This window comes from Chrysemys picta, unplaced genomic scaffold, assembly GCF_011386835.1.
Source record: "Chrysemys picta bellii isolate R12L10 unplaced genomic scaffold, ASM1138683v2 scaf45, whole genome shotgun sequence".
Taxonomy (NCBI): Eukaryota; Metazoa; Chordata; order Testudines; family Emydidae; genus Chrysemys; species Chrysemys picta.
The window spans coordinates 174,302-189,662 of record NW_027052752.1 but is presented as its reverse complement, the minus strand read 5'-3'; the positions used below and the strand labels follow the sequence as shown (position 1 = coordinate 189,662).

Below are 15,361 nucleotides of genomic sequence, written 5' to 3'. Positions count from 1 at the left end.
ACCACTCCTGGTGGTGGGAGGGGAACAGGAGAAAGGACAAAAGAAGTAAGAGATGAAGAGAAAGGAAGGAGGGATGGAGGAAAAGGTAAAACAAAAAGGACAAACCCTAACGTCCCCAGTGATTCTATGGCACAAAATCCAAGGGATGGAATAAAATTCTGCCATCTTAAACTACTGTTTTCCATGCCTAGAATTCAGCTGGCACCACGTGGATCAGACTGAGCAGCTGCCAAAACCTCTTGGAGGCTCTTACCTTCTAAACAGGGACGTCTGTTTTCTAGTAAAATCAGTAAAAGGAAAGGAGAAAACTCGAAAGAGGCTCCTGCACGCACTCACGTACGTGAACCCTAATACTCTCTCAGTCCTCAAAGAGAGACCCCGAGAAGGAGACTTGCTGAAGCAAAGCCACCGGGTCTCTGAGGTTTCCCTGGCCCTGTGCTCCTGTCCTGCCAGGCTGATGTCAGCATCTCTCTCTGAGGTCACCACCTCCCTAACACCTTTGACCAATAAGCTGACATCCTGCAAAAGGCCTTTGTGATGTCACTGCCACACCCAACCAAACCCTCAAGTGCTAATGTCCTGCTGCTGGCCTGACACTTTGAAGGTTTGAGGTTGTCATAACTATAAAGGGAAGGGTAACAGCTGTCCTGTGTACAGTACTATAAAATCCTCTTGGCCAGAGACTCCTAAATCCTTTTCCCTCTAAAGGGTTAAGAAGCTCAGGTAACCTGGCTGGTATCTGACCTAAAGGACCAATAAGGGGACAAGATACTTTCAAATCTTGGGGAGGGGAAGGCTTTTGTTTGTGTTCTTTGTTTGTGTGGGTGTTCGCCCTCGGGACTGAGAGGGACCAGACATCAATCCAGGTTCTCCACATCTTTCTAAACAAGTCTCTCCTATTTCAAACAAGGCGTGTTAGTTTTCCTTTGTTTTCTCAACTTGTAAATGTACCTTTTACTAGAGTGTTTATCTTTGTTTGCTGTACTTTGAACCTAAGACTAGAGGGGAGTCCTCTGAGCTCTTTAAGTTTGATTACCCTGTAAGGTTAATTTCCATACTGATTTTACAGAGATGATTTTTACCTTTTTCTTTAATTAAAAGCCTTATTTTTAAGAACCTGATTGATTTTTCCTTGTTTTAAGATCCAAGGAGTTTGAATCTTGATTCACCAGGAGTTGGTGGGAGGAAGGAGGGGAATGGTTAATTTCTCCTTCTTTTAGATCCAAGGGGGTTGGATCTGTATTCACCAGAAGTTGGTGGAAGGAAGGAGGGGGGATGGTTTATTTCTCCTTGTTTTAAGATCCAAGGGGTTTGGATCTGTATTCACCAGGGAATTGGTGAAAGGTTTCTCAAGGCTACCCAGGGGAGGAAATTAGCCTTGGGATGGTAGTTAAGCTTAGAGGTTTTCATGCAGGCCCCTACATTTGTACCCTAAACTTCAAAGTGGGGATACAGCCTTGACACAGGTACTCTCTGTGGATCACCCCACTCAATGCGTCTTCATTCTAGGAAGCAAGCCGGCTAGACAGTAAAACATCACAGGCTGCTCCCAATACTACACTCAGTGTTGCCAAAATTTGTAGACTTTATGGCCACAAGAGACCTTTAGAGCATCTCATCTAAGCCCCTGCATATCATAGGCCTCCTGTATAGTACAATAGTTACTTTTTGGGCACACACATTCCAGAAAGGCATCTAGTCTTCATTCAATGACATCAAGAGATGGAGAACCCACCACTTTCCCTTTTAGTGAGTGCCAGGGGGCTCCATTTCCCCTTCCACTAGCTCCCCATTTACAGTGAGCCAGAGCAGTACCTGCAGCAGGGAGAGGGAGTTGCTAAGGCCTCAGAGGAACAGCCCCTGCAGTGTCTCAGGCACATGGTGTAAGTGCCGGATGATGCGGAGCTGGTGCATCCCTTTGGCCGTGACGTCCTCCTCCTGCAAGGGAACGAGAACCTGTCAGAGACTCAAATGCCCCGAGGAATCAGGGGCAATTAAGGACACCTGGAACCAGCAGTATTTACACCCAGCACCTGCCCACCACTGAGGGATGAATTCACCTCCTGAACCCCAGAATGGAGTCGTCTTCTCCTTTCTAGTAATCTCCAGTGCCAACCCCCGTCCTTGTAGGGTGAGCTCCTGCTACCTCCCCCTCAGTGCCCTTGACAGCTGTTCCACCTCCAAACCACAGCTCAAGTTATCAGAACCCTCTTCTCCACCCCCACCCAGGTTGGGCAGGGAGGCGGCTCTAGCAGGGGGGGCAGGTGGGATTCTGGCAGCAGTGAAGTGGGTTGCGGGGAGGTTGAGATCTTGCCCCAAGTCATCCCAGACACTAATGCTAAACCACACGATGGCAGCATCTAGTGTCAGTGGAGTCCAAGCACTATTTCAACCATACAGTTTTGGATCAACTCCCAACAAGGGGAGGTGAAGAGCACCCCCAGCAACACACACACACACACACATACACACACACACACACACACACACACACATACCACTCCTGGTGGTGGGAGGGGAACAAGAGAAAGGACAAAAGAAGTAAGAGATAAAGAGAAAGGAAGGAGGGATGGAGGAAAAGGTCAAACGAAAAGGACAAACCCTAATGTCCCCAGTGATTCTACCAGACAAAATTACAGGGAGGGATTAAAATTCTGCCACCTTGAACTAGTGTTTTCCATGCCTAGAATTCAGCTGGCACCAGATGGATCAGACTGAGCAGCTGCCAAAACCTCTTGGAGGCTCTTACTTTCTAAACAGGGATGTCTGTTTTCTAGTAAAATCTGTAAAAGGAAAGGAGACAACTCGAAAGAGGCTCCTGCTCTCACTCAAATACGTGAATCCTAATACTCTCTCAGTCCTCAAGAGAAACCTCGAGAAGGAGACTTGCTGAAGCAAAGCCACAGGGGTCTCTGAGGTTTCCCTGGCCATGCGCCCCTGTACTGCCTCGCTGATGGCAGCATCTCTCTCTGAGGTTACCACCTCCCTAACACCTTTGACCAATATGCTGAGGTCCTGCAAAAGACCTTTGTGATATCACTGCCACCAATCAAACCCTTAAGTGCTAATGTCCTGCTGCTGGCCTGACACTTTGAAGGTTTCAGCTACTCTCTGTGGATCACCCCACTCAATGCCTGTTCATTCTAGGAAGCAAGCCGGCTAGACGGTAAAACATCAGAGGCTGCTCCCAATGCTACACTCAGTGTTTCCAAAATTAGGGGACTTTATGGCCAGAAGAGACCTTTAGAGCATCTCATCTAACCCCTTGCATACCATAGGCTTGCTGTATAGTACAATAGTTACTTTTTGGGCACACACATTCCAGAAAGGCATCTAGTCTTCCTTCAATGACATCAAGAGATGGAGAATCCACCACTTTCCCTTTTAGTGAGTGCCAGGGGGCTCCATTTCCCCTTCCACTAGCTCCCCATTTACAGTGAGCCAGAGCAGTAGCTGCAGCAGGGAGCGGGAGTTGCTGATGGCCTCAGAGGCACAGCCCCTGCAGTGTCTCAGGAATCTGGCGCAAGTGCCGGACGATGCGGAGCTGGTGCATCACTTTTGGCCGTGACGTCCTCCTGCTGCAAGGGAACGAGAACCTGTCAGAGACTCAAACGCCCCGAGGAATCAGCGGGAATTAAGGGCACCTGGAACCAGCACTACTTCCACCCATCACCTGCCCACCACTGAGGGATAAATTCACCTCCTGAACCCCAGAATGGAGTCTTCTTGTCCTTTCTAGTAACCTCCAGTGCCAACCCCCCTCCTTGAAGGATGAGCTCCTGCTATCTCCCCCTCAGTGCCCTTGACAGCTGTTCCACCTCCAAACCACAGCTCAAGTTATTAGTACCTTTGGACACAGACTGGCTAACCTAGTGAGGAGGGCTTTAAACTAGGTTCGAACAGGACAGGTGAGCAAAGCCCACAGGTAAGTGGGGAACATGGAGACCGGGGAGATGGGTCAAAAACGAGAGGGAGTGTGGGCTATATTGTCAGAGGGAAAGGAGGGTCAGGACAAAACTGGGAGGAAACATCAAACCAGTATCTTAGATGCCTATATACAAATGCGAGAAGTATGGGGAATAAGCAGGAAGAACTGGAAGTGCTAATAAATAAACACAACTATGACATTGTTGGCATCACTGAAACTTGGTGGGATAATACACATGATTGGAATGTTGGTGTGGATGGGTACAGCTTGCTCAGGAAGGATAGACAGGGGAAAAAGGGAGGAGGTGTTGCCTTGTATATTAAAAATGTACACACTTGGACTGAGGTAGAGATGGACATAGGAGACGGAAGTGTTGAGAGTCTCTGGGTTAGGCTAAAAGGGGTAAAAAACAAGGGAGATGTCATGCTAGGAGTCTACTACAGGCCACCTAACCAGGTGGAAGAGGTGGATGAGGCTTTTTTTAAGCAACTAACAAAATCATCCAAAGCCCAAGATTTGGTGGTGATGGGGGACTTCAACTATCCGGCTATATGTTGGGAAAATAACACAGCGGGGCACAGACTATCCAACAAATTCCTGGACTGCATTGGAGACAACTTTTTATTTCAGAAGGTTGAAAAAGCTACTGGGGGGAAGCTGTTCTAGACTTGATTTTAACAAATAGGGAGGAACTCGTTGAGAATTTGAAAGTAGAAGGCAGCCTGGGTGAAAGTGATCATGAAATCATAGAGTTTGCAATTCTAAGGAAGGGTAGAAGGGAGAACAGCAAAATAGAGACAATGGATTTCAGGAAGGCAGATTTTGGTAAGCTCAGAGAGCTGATAGGTAAGGTCCCATGGGAATCAAGACTGAGGGGAAAAACAACTGAGGAGAGTTGGCAGTTTTTCAAAGGGACACTATTAAGGGCCCAAAAGCAAGCTATTCCGCTGGTTAGGAAAGATAGAAAATGTGGCAAAAGACCACCTTGGCTTAACCATGAGATCTTGCATGATCTAAAAAATAAAAAGGAGTCATATCAAAAATGGAAACTGGGACAGATTACAAAGGATGAATATAGGCAAACAACACAGGAATGCAGGGGCAAGATTAGAAAGGCAAAGGCACAAAATGAGCTCAAACTAGCTACGGGAATAAAGGGAAACAAGAAGACTTTTTATCAATACATTAGAAGCAAGAGGAAGACCAAAGACAGGGTAGGCCCACTGCTTAGTGAAGAGGGAGAAACAGTAACAGGAAACTTGGAAATGGCGGAGATGCTTAATGACTTCTTTGTTTCGGTCTTCACCGAGAAGTCTGAAGGAATGCCTAACATAGTGAATGCTAATGGGAAGGGGGTAGGTTTAGCAGATAAAATAAAAAAAGAACAAGTTAAAAATCACTTAGAAAAGTTAGATGCCTGCAAGTCACCCGGGCCTGATGAAATGCATCCTAGAATACTCAAGGAGCTAATAGAGGAGGTATCTGAGCCTCTAGCTATTATCTTTGGAAAATCATGGGAGACGGGAGAGATTCCAGAAGACTGGAAAAGGGCAAATATAGTGCCCATCTATAAAAAGGGAAATAAAAACAACCCAGGAAACTACAGACCCCAGTGAGTTTAACTTCTGTGCCAGGGAAGATAATGGAGCAAGTAATTAAGGAAATCATCTGCAAACACTTGGAAGGTGGTACGGTGATAGGGAACAGCCAGCATGGATTTGTGAAGAACAAATCATGTCAAACCAATCTGATAGCTTTCTTTGATAGGATAACGAGCCTTGTGGATAAGGGTGAGGCTGTGGATGTGGTATACCTAGACTTTAGTAAGGCATTTGATACGGTCTCGCATGATATTCTTATTGATAAACTAGGCAAATACAATTTAGATGGGGCTACGATAAGGTGGGTGCATAACTGGCTGGATAACCGTACTCAGAGAGTTGTTATTAATAGTTCCCAATCCTGCTGGAAAGCCATAACGAGTGGGGTATCGCAGGGGTCTGTTTTGGGACCGGCGCTGTTCAATATCTTCATCAACGACTTAGATATTGGCATAGAAAGTACGCTTATTAAGTTTGCGGATGATACCAAACTGGGAGGGATTGCAACTGCTTTGGAGGACAGGGTGACAGATAATTCAAAATGATCTGGACAAATTGGAGAAATGGTCTGAGTTAAACAGGATGAAGTTTAACAAAGACAAATGCAAAGTGCTCCACTTAGGAAGGAACAATCAGTTTCACACATACAGAATGGGAAGAGACTGTCTAGGAAGGAGTACGGCAGAAAGGGATCTAGGGGTTATAGTGGACCACAAGCTAAATATGAGTCAACAGTGTGATGCTGTTGCAAAAAAAGCAAACCTGATTCTGGGATGTATTAACAGGTGTGTTGTGAGCAAGACACGAGAAGTCATTCTTCCGCTCTACTCTGCTCTGGTTAGGCCTCAGCTGGAGTATTGTGTCCAGTTCTGGGCACCGCATTTTAAAAAAGATGTGGAGAAATTGGAAAGGGTCCAGAGAAGAGCAACAAGAATGATTAAAGGTCTTGAGAACATGACCTATGAAGGAAGGCTGAAAGAATTGGCTTTGTTTAGTTTGGAAAAGAGAAGACTGAGAGGAGACATGATAGCAGTTTTCAGGTATTTAAAAGGGTGTCATAAGGAGGAGGGAGAAAACTTGTTCACCTTAGCCTCTAAGGATAGAACCAGAAGCAATGGGTTTAAAGTGCAGCAAGGGAGGTCTAGGTTGGACATTAGGAAAAAGTTCCTAACTGTCAGGGTGGTTAAACACTGGAATAAATTGCCGAGGGAGGTTGTGGAATCTCCATCTCTTGAGATATTTAAGAGTAGGTTAGATAAATGTCTATCAGGGATGGTATTTGGTCTTATAGACTCATAGACTTTAAGGTCAGAAGGGACCATTATGATCATCTGGTCTGACCCCCTGCATGCTGCAGGCCACAAGACCCTTCCCTGGACTGTGCCGTTGAAGTCCCCAATCCTGTGTTTTAGTGACTTCAATCGGCAGGGACCCTCCTGCTAGTGATCCCTGCCCCATGCTGCGGAGGAAGGCGAAAAACCTCCAGAGGCTCAGCCAATCTACCCTGGAGGAAAATTCCTTCCCGACCCCAAATATGGCGATCAGTAATACCCCGAGCATGTAGGCAAGAGTCTCTAGCCTGACCCTTGTTTGCCATTATGCTATTTACGTACCATTGCTTGGTTTTCCTCGGCTACTATGTTTTACCATTAAACCATTCCCTCCATAAACTTATCCAACTTAATCTTAAAACCAGACAGGTCCGTTGCCCCCACCGTTTCCCTCGGAAGGCCGTTCCAATATTTCACCCCTCTGACGGTCAGAAACCTTCGTCTGATTTCAAGCCTGAACTTCCCCACGGCCAGTTTATATCCATTGGTTCTCGTGTCCACATTAGTACTCAGCTGAAATAATTCCTCTCCCTCCCTTGTATTTATCCCTCTGATATATTTAAAGATAGCAATCATATCCCCCCTCAGCCTTCGTTTTGTCAGACTAAACAACCCGAGCTCCTCTAATCTCTTTTCATACGACAGGTTTTCCATTCCTCTGATCATCCTAGTCGCCCTTCTCTGCACCCGTTCCAATTTGAGTTCATCTTTTTTAAACATGGGAGACCAGAACTACACACAGTACTCCAAATGAGGTCTCACCAGCGCCGTATACAACGGAAGCAGGACCTCCTTATCCCTACTAGATATACCTCGCCTAATACATCCCAAGACCGCATTGGCTTTTTTCACAGCCACGTCACATTGTCGACTCATAGTCATCCTGCGGTCTACAAGGACCCCTAGGTCCTTCTCCTCTTCCGTTACTTCTAACCAATGCGTCCCAATCTTGTAACTAAAATTGTTATTAGTCATCCCCAAGTGCATCACCTTACACTTTTCACTATTAAATTTCATCTTATTTCTGACACTCCAATTCACAAGCTCATTCAAGTCTCCCTGCAGAATATCCCTATCCTCCTCCGAATTTGCAACTCCTCCCACCTTCGTATCATCCGCAAACTTTATCAGCCCACTCTTGCAATCGGTTCCGAGGTCAGTTATAAATAGATTAAATAAAATGGGTCCCAAAACCGAACCTTGAGGCACTCCACTAGTAACCTCCCTCCAACCCGACAGTTCACCCTTTAATACGACCCGCTGCATTCTCCCCATTAACCAATTCTTTATCCACCTCTGGATTTTCATATCGATCCCCATGTTTTCCAGTTTAACCAATAATTCCTCATGGGGTACAGTATCAAACGCTTTACTGAAATCCAGGTATATTAGGTCCACCGCATTTCCCTTATCTAATAAGTCCGTTACATGGTCCTGCCATGCGGGCAGGGGACTGGACTCGATGACCTCTCGAGGTCCCTTCCAGTCCTAGAATCTATGAACGTATGAAAAAAACACTGTTCTCCACCCCCACCCAGGTTGGCCAGGGAGGCGGCTCTAGCAGGGGGGGCAGGAGGGATTCTGGCAGCAGTGAAGTGGGTTGCGGGGAAGTTGAGATCTTGACCCAAGTCATCCCAGACACTAATGCTAAGCCACAGGATGGCAGCATCTAGTGTCAGTGGAGTCCAAACACTATTTCAACCCCACAGTTTTCGATGAACTTCCCACAAGGGGAGGTGATGAGCACCCCCAGCAACACACACACACACACACACCACTCCTGGTGGTGGGAGGGGAACAGGAGAAAGGACAAAAGAAGTAAGAGATGAAGAGAAAGGAAGGAGGGATGGAGGAAAAGGTAAAACAAAAAGGACAAACCCTAATGTCCCCAGTGATTCTACGGCACAAAATCCAAGGGATGGAATAAAATTCTGCCATCTTAAACTACTGTTTTCCATGCCTAGAATTCAGCTGGCACCACGTGGATCAGACTGAGCAGCTGCCAAAACCTCTTGGAGGCTCTTACCTTCTAAACAGGGACGTCTCTTTTCTAGTAAAATCAGTAAAAGGAAAGGAGAAAACTCGAAAGAGACTCCTGCACGCACTCACGTACGTGAACCCTAATACTCTCTCAGTCCTCAAAGAAAGACCTCGAGAAGGAGACTTGCTGAAGCAAAGCCACAGGGTCTCTGAGGTTTCCCTGGCCATGCGCCCCTGTACTGCCTCGCTGATGGCAGCATCTCTCTCTGAGGTTACCACCTCCCTAACACCTTTGACCAATATGCTGAGGTCCTGCAAAAGACCTTTGTGATATCACTGCCACCAATCAAACCCTTAAGTGCTAATGTCCTGCTGCTGGCCTGACACTTTGAAGGTTTCAGCTACTCTCTGTGGATCACCCCACTCAATGCCTGTTCATTCTAGGAAGCAAGCCGGCTAGACGGTAAAACATCAGAGGCTGCTCCCAATGCTACACTCAGTGTTTCCAAAATTAGGGGACTTTATGGCCAGAAGAGACCTTTAGAGCATCTCATCTAACCCCTTGCATACCATAGGCTTGCTGTATAGTACAATAGTTATTTTTTCGGCACACACATTCCAGAAAGGCATCTAGTCTTCCTTCAATGACATCAAGAGATGGAGAATCCACCACTTTCCCTTTTAGTGAGTGCCAGGGGGCTCCATTTCCCCTTCCACTAGCTCCCCATTTACAGTGAGCCAGAGCAGTACCTGCAGCAGGAAGCGGGAGTTGCTGATGGCCTCAGAGGCACAGCCCCTGCAGTGTCTCAGGAATCTGGCGCAAGTGCCGGACGATGCGGAGCTGGTGCATCACTTTTGGCCGTGACGTCCTCCTGCTGCAAGGGAACGAGAACCTGTCAGAGACTCAAACGCCCCGAGGAATCAGCGGGAATTAAGGGCACCTGGAACCAGCACTACTTCCACCCATCACCTGCCCACCACTGAGGGATAAATTCACCTCCTGAACCCCAGAATGGAGTCTTCTTGTCCTTTCTAGTAACCTCCAGTGCCACCCCCCTCCTTGAAGGATGAGCTCCTGCTATCTCCCCCTCAGTGCCCTTGACAGCTGTTCCACCTCCAAACCACAGCTCAAGTTATTAGTACCTTTGGACACAGACTGGCTAACCTAGTGAGGAGGGCTTTAAACTAGGTTCGACGGGGACAGGTGAGCAAAGCCCACAGGTAAGTGGGGAACATGGAGACCGGGGAGATGGGTCAAAAACGAGAGGGAGTGTGGGCTATATTGTCAGAGGGAAAGGAGGGTCAGGACAAAACTGGGAGGAAAGATCAAACCAGTATCTTAGATGTCTATATACAAATGCGAGAAGTATGGGGAATAAGCAGGAAGAACTGGAAGTGCTAATAAATAAATACAACTATGACATTGTTGGCATCACTGAAACTTGGTGGGATAATACACATGATTGGAATGTTGGTGTGGATGGGTACAGCTTGCTCAGGAAGGATAGACAGGGGAAAAAGGGAGGAGGTGTTGCCTTGTATATTAAAAATGTACACACTTGGACTGAGGTAGAGATGGACATAGGAGACGTTGAGAGTCTCTGGGTTAGGCTAAAAGGGGTAAAAAACAAGGGAGATGTCATGCTAGGAGTCTACTACAGGCCACCTAACCAGGTGGAAGAGGTGGATGAGGCTTTTTTTAAGCAACTAACAAAATCATCCAAAGCCCAAGATTTGGTGGTGATGGGGGACTTCAACTATCCGGCTATATGTTGGGAAAATAACACAGCGGGGCACAGACTATCCAACAAATTCCTGGACTGCATTGGAGACAACTTTTTATTTCAGAAGGTTGAAAAAGCTACTGGGGGGAAGCTGTTCTCGACTTGATTTTAACAAATAGGGAGGAACTCGTTGAGAATTTGAAAGTAGAAGGCAGCCTGGGTGAAAGTGATCATGAAATCATAGAGTTTGCAATTCTAAGGAAGGGTAGAAGGGAGAACAGCAAAATAGAGACAATGGATTTCAGGAAGGCAGATTTTGGTAAGCTCAGAGAGCTGATAGGTAAGGTCCCATGGGAATCAAGACTGAGGGGAAAAACAACTGAGGAGAGTTGGCAGTTTTTCAAAGGGACACTATTAAGGGCCCAAAAGCAAGCTATTCCGCTGGTTAGGAAAGATAGAAAATGTGGCAAAAGACCACCTTGGCTTAACCATGAGATCTTGCATGATCTAAAAAATAAAAAGGAGTCATATAAAAAATGGAAACTGGGACAGATTACAAAGGATGAATATAGGCAAACAACACAGGAATGCAGGGGCAAGATTAGAAAGGCAAAGGCACAAAATGAGCTCAAACTAGCTATGGGAATAAAGGGAAACAAGAAGACTTTTTATCAATACATTAGAAGCAAGAGGAAGACCAAAGACAGGGTAGGCCCACTGCTTAGTGAAGAGGGAGAAACAGTAACAGGAAACTTGGAAATGGAGGAGATGCTTAATGACTTCTTTGTTTCGGTCTTCACCGAGAAGTCTGAAGGAATGCCTAACATAGTGAATGCTAATGGGAAGGGGGTAGGTTTAGCAGATAAAATAAAAAAAGAACAAGTTAAAAATCACTTAGAAAAGTTAGATGCCTGCAAGTCACCCGGGCCTGATGAAATGCATCCTAGAATACTCAAGGAGCTAATAGAGGAGGTATCTGAGCCTCTAGCTATTATCTTTGGAAAATCATGGGAGACGGGAGAGATTCCAGAAGACTGGAAAAGGGCAAATATAGTGCCCATCTATAAAAAGGGAAATAAAAACAACCCAGGAAACTACAGACCCCAGTGAGTTTAACTTCTGTGCCAGGGAAGATAATGGAGCAAGTAATTAAGGAAATCATCTGCAAACACTTGGAAGGTGGTAAGGTGATAGGGAACAGCCAGCATGGATTTGTGAAGAACAAATCATGTCAAACCAATCTGATAGCTTTCTTTGATAGGATAACGAGCCTTGTGGATAAGGGTGAGGCTGTGGATGTGGTATACCTAGACTTTAGTAAGGCATTTGATACGGTCTCGCATGATATTCTTATTGATAAACTAGGCAAATACAATTTAGATGGGGCTACTATAAAGGTGGGTGCATAACTGGCTGGATAACCGTACTCAGAGAGTTGTTATTAATAGTTCCCAATCCTGCTGGAAAGCCATAACGAGTGGGGTATCGCAGGGGTCTGTTTTGGGACCGGCGCTGTTCAATATCTTCATCAACGACTTAGATATTGGCATAGAAAGTACGCTTATTAAGTTTGCGGATGATACCAAACTGGGAGGGATTGCAACTGCTTTGGAGGACAGGGTCATAATTCAAAATGATCTGGACAAATTGGAGAAATGGTCTGAGTTAAACAGGATGAAGTTTAACAAAGACAAATGCAAAGTGCTCCACTTAGGAAGGAACAATCAGTTTCACACATACAGAATGGGAAGAGACTGTCTAGGAAGGAGTACGGCAGAAAGGGATCTAGGGGTTATAGTGGACCACAAGCTAAATATGAGTCAACAGTGTGATGCTGTTGCAAAAAAAGCAAACCTGATTCTGGGATGTATTAACAGGTGTGTTGTGAGCAAGACACGAGAAGTCATTCTTCCGCTCTACTCTGCTCTGGTTAGGCCTCAGCTGGAGTATTGTGTCCAGTTCTGGGCACCGCATTTTAAAAAAGATGTGGAGAAATTGGAAAGGGTCCAGAGAAGAGCAACAAGAATGATTAAAGGTCTTGAGAACATGACCTATGAAGGAAGGCTGAAAGAATTGGCTTTGTTTAGTTTGGAAAAGAGAAGACTGAGAGGAGACATGATAGCAGTTTTCAGGTATTTAAAAGGGTGTCATAAGGAGGAGGGAGAAAACTTGTTCACCTTAGCCTCTAAGGATAGAACCAGAAGCAATGGGTTTAAAGTGCAGCAAGGGAGGTCTAGGTTGGACATTAGGAAAAAGTTCCTAACTGTCAGGGTGGTTAAACACTGGAATAAATTGCCGAGGGAGGTTGTGGAATCTCCATCTCTTGAGATATTTAAGAGTAGGTTAGATAAATGTCTATCAGGGATGGTATTTGGTCTCATAGACTCATAGACTTTAAGGTCAGAAGGGACCATTATGATCATCTGGTCTGACCCCCTGCATGCTGCAGGCCACAAGACCCTTCCCTGGACTGTGCCGTTGAAGTCCCCAATCCTGTGTTTTAGTGACTTCAATCGGCAGGGACCCTCCTGCTAGTGATCCCTGCCCCATGCTGCGGAGGAAGGCGAAAAACCTCCAGAGGCTCAGCCAATCTACCCTGGAGGAAAATTCCTTCCCGACCCCAAATATGGCGATCAGTAATACCCCGAGCATGTAGGCAAGAGTCTCTAGCCTGACCCTTGTTTGCCATTATGCTATTTACGTACCATTGCTTGGTTTTCCTCGGCTACTATGTTTTACCATTAAACCATTCCCTCCATAAACTTATCCAACTTAATCTTAAAACCAGACAGGTCCGTTGCCCCCACCGTTTCCCTCGGAAGGCCGTTCCAATATTTCACCCCTCTGACGGTCAGAAACCTTCGTCTGATTTCAAGCCTGAACTTCCCCACGGCCAGTTTATATCCATTGGTTCTCGTGTCCACATTAGTACTCAGCTGAAATAATTCCTCTCCCTCCCTTGTATTTATCCCTCTGATATATTTAAAGATAGCAATCATATCCCCCCTCAGCCTTCGTTTTGTCAGACTAAACAACCCGAGCTCCTCTAATCTCTTTTCATACGACAGGTTTTCCATTCCTCTGATCATCCTAGTCGCCCTTCTCTGCACCCGTTCCAATTTGAGTTCATCTTTTTTAAACATGGGAGACCAGAACTACACACAGTACTCCAAATGAGGTCTCACCAGCGCCGTATACAACGGAAGCAGGACCTCCTTATCCCTACTAGATATACCTCGCCTAATACATCCCAAGACCGCATTGGCTTTTTTCACAGCCACGTCACATTGTCGACTCATAGTCATCCTGCGGTCTACAAGGACCCCTAGGTCCTTCTCCTCTTCCGTTACTTCTAACCAATGCGTCCCCATCTTGTAACTAAAATTGTTATTAGTCATCCCCAAGTGCATCACCTTACACTTTTCACTATTAAATTTCATCTTATTTCTGACACTCCAATTCACAAGCTCATTCAAGTCTCCCTGCAGAATATCCCTATCCTCCTCCGAATTTGCAACTCCTCCCACCTTCGTATCATCCGCAAACTTTATCAGCCCACTCTTGCAATCGGTTCCGAGGTCAGTTATAAATAGATTAAATAAAATGGGTCCCAAAACCGAACCTTGAGGCACTCCACTAGTAACCTCCCTCCAACCCGACAGTTCACCCTTTAATACGACCCGCTGCATTCTCCCCATTAACCAATTCTTTATCCACCTCTGGATTTTCATATCGATCCCCATGTTTTCCAGTTTAACCAATAATTCCTCATGGGGTACAGTATCAAACGCTTTACTGAAATCCAGGTATATTAGGTCCACCGCATTTCCCTTATCTAATAAGTCCGTTACATGGTCCTGCCATGCGGACAGGGGACTGGACTCGATGACCTCTCGAGGTCCCTTCCAGTCCTAGAATCTATGAACGTATGAAAAAAACACTGTTCTCCACCCCCACCCAGGTTGGCCACGGAGGCGGCTCTAGCAGGGGGGGCAGGAGGGATTCTGGCAGCAGTGAAGTGGGTTGTGGGGAATTTGAGATCTTGACCCAAGTCATCCCAGACACTAATGCTAAGCCACAGGATGGCAGCATCTAGTGTCAGTGGAGTCCAAACACTATTTCAACCCCACAGTTTTCGATGAACTTCCCACAAGGAGAGGTGATGAGCACCCCCAGCAACACACACACACACACACACACACACACCAGTCCTGGTGGTGGGAGGGGAACAGGAGAAAGGACAAAAGAAGTAAGAGATGAAGAGAAAGGAAGGAGGGATGGAGGAAAAGGTAAAACAAAAAGGACAAACCCTAATGTCCCCAGTGATTCTATGGCACAAAATCCAAGGGATGGAATAAAATTCTGCCATCTTAAACTACTCTTTTCCATGCCTAGAATTCAGCTGGCACCACGTGGATCAGACTGAGTAGCTGCCAAAACCTCTTCGAGGCTCTTACCTTCTAAACAGGGACGTCTGTTTTCTAGTAAAATCAGTAAAAGGAAAGGAGAAAACTCGAAAGAGGCTCCTGCACGCACTCACGTACGTGAACCCTAATACTCTCTCAGTCCTCAAAGAGAGACCCCGAGAAGGAGACTTGCTGAAGCAAAGCCACCGGGTCTCTGAGGTTTCCCTGGCCCTGTGCTCCTGTCCTGCCAGGCTGATGTCAGCATCTCTCTCGGAGGTCACCACCTCCCTAACACCTTTGACCAATAAGCTGACATCCTGCAAAAGGCCTTTGTGATGTCACTGCCACACCCAACCAAACCCTGAAGTGCTAATGTCCTGCTGCTGGCCTG

At 46.2% G+C, this 15,361-nt stretch overlaps 1 long non-coding RNA gene across 1 annotated transcript in view; it reads right to left on the bottom strand.

The window, feature by feature from the left end:
• LOC135977856 (uncharacterized) overlaps positions 1-15,361 on the bottom strand; it is a 36,279-nt gene that overhangs the window by 5,377 nt on the left and 15,541 nt on the right. The window contains exon 3 of the long non-coding RNA XR_010595299.1: positions 9,591-9,715. This is a non-coding gene — a long non-coding RNA (uncharacterized LOC135977856). The remainder of the gene's footprint in view (positions 1-9,590; positions 9,716-15,361) is intronic.